This window comes from Aplysia californica, unplaced genomic scaffold (genome assembly GCF_000002075.1).
Source record: "Aplysia californica isolate F4 #8 unplaced genomic scaffold, AplCal3.0 scaffold01004, whole genome shotgun sequence".
Taxonomy (NCBI): Eukaryota; Metazoa; Mollusca; class Gastropoda; order Aplysiida; family Aplysiidae; genus Aplysia; species Aplysia californica.
The window spans coordinates 168,634-172,993 of NW_004798274.1; the positions used below are offsets into that span (position 1 = coordinate 168,634).

Here is a 4,360-nt window from a genome sequence, read left to right on the forward strand (position 1 = left end):
CATGCTCATAACTGTGCCTGATCTAATACAACAGGGAACTGCTGCTTTTTCTTTCCCGATCCTTACTATTGTCATTTTCCTCTACTTCTTTTGTATTTGTGTCACTCTCTTGTGACCTGCTATTTCCGGGGTGCCTTGATAGTCGAAGCAGACCTTGTGCTGTTGAAGCTAGAGAGGTGAGCAGAGTAAGCCCGATTCTCTGTAAAGACTTCTCTGTTGACACCCACCCCTTGGCGCTCACGTGACCTTATGCAGTTGCGAGCACTGTAAAACCCTCTTCTATAAAGGCTGTCTTATAGATCAGAAATCCCGCAGTGATGGCCGTGTCTCACCTCAACCGTCTGCTCCTCTCCGTCTAAGAGGAACAGTTCCGGAGACGCCCCGGCCTTTTGCTTGAACTCCACATTGTGACTGAGACCATGCTCAAGGAACAACAATCAGCCAAATATTGGCAATGTTCACCAGGAAATATAACAATGAATGGTGCAAATTCATTTGACACTAAAAACAATTCATCATATTATATACATATATATTATATCCATGTTAAATGTGGCCCCTCTATGTTTAAATGTATGTAGCTTGCAAAAGGCAGAACTAGATAGTAGCAGCATAGTTGAAATGTCCTAGAAATTCTTAAAGTTTACATTAGCACTAACTGCATTTTCCGGATCAAGCACTGCCTCCAATCAAAACATGCAAAGCAAAAAGTCTGTCCCGTTCATAGCGATAGAGGCGATGGTTCGTACAATAAAAAAAACAGTCTGTTTTAAAATCGAACCATGGCAGTCCTGTTTTCAAACCTCAGTAAAACGAACAGTAAAACCTATCATTATAAAATTATTTCAACAAAATATTCTGCCTTGAAAGGATACAACAGAGGGAGATCCCGAGTAATGAACCTCTTGACCTCTGGCAACTTGTTCAGTCGTCATCCGGTGCAGCTCTGAAAAGAAGAAATGATACATTGTTAGTCTTTTCACAGTACCGGGTATTTAAGGACTGTTATTGTGTTCATGTTTCTTGATCTCTAAACCGTTATTGTGTTCATGTTTCTTGATCTCTAAACTAGTTATAGTTTCTATCTCTAAATCTGATTCAAGACTACAGACCAACTGAACTAGTGAGGACCATAATGCTGCCAACAACCAAAGACAGTAGATCTAGTAGGAGTGAGGCAGTTTGAACTTCAAAAGCAAAAGTCCCGATGTCGTCTCTCTCCGATGTCGTCTCTCTCCGATGTCGTCTCTCTCCGATGTCGTCTCTCTCCGACGTCTCTCTCCGATGTCGTCTCTCTCCGATGTCGTCTCTCTCCGACGTCTCTCTCCGATGTCGTCTCTCTCCGATGTCCTCTCTCTCTGATGTCGTCTCTCTCCGATGTCGTCTCTCTCTCTCTGATGTCGTCTCTCTCCGATGTCTCCGATGTCGTCTTTCTCCGCCACCACACAGAGTACAGAGCAAACATGTGTAGGACTTACCAGGATAAAAGACTACAATTGTTGAGAGGCCAGCGAAATAGCCACAACAATAGTGGAGTAGATTCTAAAGGCTCATGAGGCGATCATAACCAATCAACCAGTTTGACGGTTCACGTGTCTTCTACCGCACTTTTGCACGCCGGTTCAACTCTGACTTGCAGTAGATCTAGAGATAGAAGTACTGAGTAAAAGTAGTAGGCCGCACATGCGACTAAACGTAGAACGACGCAAACTATTTTTAGGTAAGGCGGCCATCTTGTGTGACATCAGACCGTGACACCCCTCCGATCACGTGACTACATCTAAATATAGCCAACCGGACTGCACCAAAGATCGGGCAGAGAATCTTTGATTGCATGACGCTTTGGTGTGATGTTTTTCCAGGAATACTGGTAATGTGATATGATGCGGTGCTTCCATGATGCTGCTGTTTATCTCTTCTGCGCATTGTTTATCTCCCCAGGGGGAGGGGGGGGTAATCTTCCGGCGTCTTAACGGGAATTTCCGCGCGCTTTATTGTCTTTATATTTACCATAAATTTACCGTGTTTCAATTTCAAGCATCATCACCGGAATTCCGAAATGTTACTAACATACCTGGAACCTTGTGACCAATCAGTAGAGCATGGCTAATGGCTGCAGTTAGCCGCAAGTGTGAATTTTTATCGTGCGAAACGCATCAATACGGAATACGTCAAGCCACTGACCCAACGTGTCGTTCCATGACATGTTGTGGCGTGGTAGGCCTATCTCCAAAGATTCTCTACCACCAGATCTTTGGTATCTCCATGGCCTTCTAAAAATAATATGTGGGTATCCCAGGACGTAATGACATCACATTACTAAAATTAGCCGCCAATCAGGCAGGTACGTGTTCTACGTTTAGCCGCATGGCATGTGTTGGCTGCCAAGACCAAAGTCAAGTCCTATACACACTATAGGCTAAGTGGTAAGGTAAGGTTTGTTGTCTGCTGTAGTTGTTAATGTTACTGAGGCAAAGCAGAAGTTGAATTAAATAGCTTTTACAAGTGACATAAGCTTACCACAACTTTAGCACTCATAACACCCTTTTTCTCTTGGCTTTCGGCTGCATAAGCCCCGAGAAAAACAATGCTGAGCGTTAACAAGACACACGTCATCCTTCCCATTCTCTCCATGATTGTTGACACATGAACAGAGGGGCGGCAACTCTCGCGTTCCTCTACAGCCTGGGACTTGTTTCCCAACTTTTTAGGGGGGCCAATAATCTTATGGTCCATTCAATCGGTTCATCTGTCCCGTTCCTGAAGATAGAGGCGACGGTTCATTAAATGAAAAAAGCAATCTCATGTACCATGGCAATAGGCCTAGATCTACTTTTGTTTTAAAAACAAAGCGAAGCAGTTCCACAGAAAAACACACGCAGTGCCCGTTGGCACGATCAGTTGGAATCAGTACAAAGTAAAGCGACCATCGTGTCACAAACCGATCGCCCGACTCGCAGCCACAAAAACAAACGTGTCTGTTTTCAGGCGTGAGTCGGGCGATCGGTTGGTGATCAGTCTGTCGCTCCGACACGGGTGTATGTATTGGCCTGTCATTTAATTCCTACCCTGAACAAAATCTGTCTGCTTTCTTTTTCATTGTTGTCTCCCCTGTAAAATGCTTCGGGTAGTTGAAGGTTCCTTGACCTCAGATTTGCTCTGTCTGCTACACAGAATTCTACACTTAGTGTAGAATTCTGTGGTCTGCTATGACCGCGTGTCCACCAAACCAGAAGCCTCCCGTCTCAAGTCAAAGTCGTCCGTTTCTCGGGAAGTCGGTAGTTGAAATGAAGTACCAATTTTAACCTTCGTAAAGTAATTAATGAGGACTCCGTGTCGGAGTGTTCACCAAAACGACATGACCCCTCCTGAACTCCCGACGGAAGACGGGTCGACCGGTAGATCTAGAGAAGAATACGTTACGGCGAATGCGGTATTTTTTGTCGAACCTAGGCTGAGTTAAAGTTTTTTTTGGTGCTAATTCTAAGCTCTGATGAAAAATGTAATGTCATATTCGTGATCAGCGCCCCAAGGTTAGCAAAGTCTGAGAGCAAACTACGGATTGTATTTATTTAATGTATTTATTTAACATTTCACTAATTTCTTTCTTTTTGAATCAATCATGGTTTGACATTCCCAGCTTTCATTCCTCAACTGTTGCCCAGTTCACCGATACTGGAAACAAACAGACCGAATTGCTTCCTCCGACAAAATGTTGTTTCATTTCTGTTTTGGTAGACTCACGGCCTGATAGTCTGTTTCTCTGAAAGTCGCTAGTTGAAACAGAGCACCGGTTTTTATCTTAGCAATGAGTCAAAACTCCATTTGGATGTGTCCGCCAAAACGACACGACACTTCCTTAGAAAAGACAAGACGGTCGGAACGCCTTTTAGTCCAACCGTGTGATGACACATCAGTCACAGGCCCAGCCAGAGCTAAACAAAATTATAATTTCACGCTTGGATGAAAAATATGATGTCATGTTCGTTATCAACGCCACGCCAAATTCGCAGATACACAAGTTTTGCTTCACTCAAAAGAAAGCACAGGGAGATATCTTTTATATCCGCCTCTGGAATTATAGAAACTTCCCCTAAAATACACTCTTTCTACAGCTGTGTTTGGTTTTCCAGGTAGTGAATACAAACTTTGTACGTGTAATGGATAAAGTTGGTGAAAATGTGAATACAAAATGTGTAACATTGATAAAGTTGGTGAAAATCGGCATCTTTGACTTGACTGTGGCCAGCCCGTTGCGCCTTTTGAAGCACTTGTGAGATTTCATACCCACACCACCCTGGCGATCTGCATCGGTAAAGGTTCACATGGGAGGGGTAACCTAACTCCAATTTTTTAATTT

The 4,360-nt window shown here is 43.6% G+C and overlaps 1 long non-coding RNA gene across 1 annotated transcript in view; it reads right to left on the reverse strand.

Annotated features, from left to right (window-relative positions):
- LOC101854129 overlaps positions 1-2,751 on the reverse strand; it is an 8,078-nt gene extending 5,327 nt beyond the window's left edge. Inside the window, exons 1-3 of the long non-coding RNA XR_001185372.2 lie at positions 2,521-2,751; positions 876-946; positions 333-411 (exon numbers count right to left, since the gene is read on the reverse strand). This is a non-coding gene — a long non-coding RNA (selenoprotein M). The remainder of the gene's footprint in view (positions 1-332; positions 412-875; positions 947-2,520) is intronic.
- Positions 2,752-4,360: the final 1,609 nt, after the last annotated feature.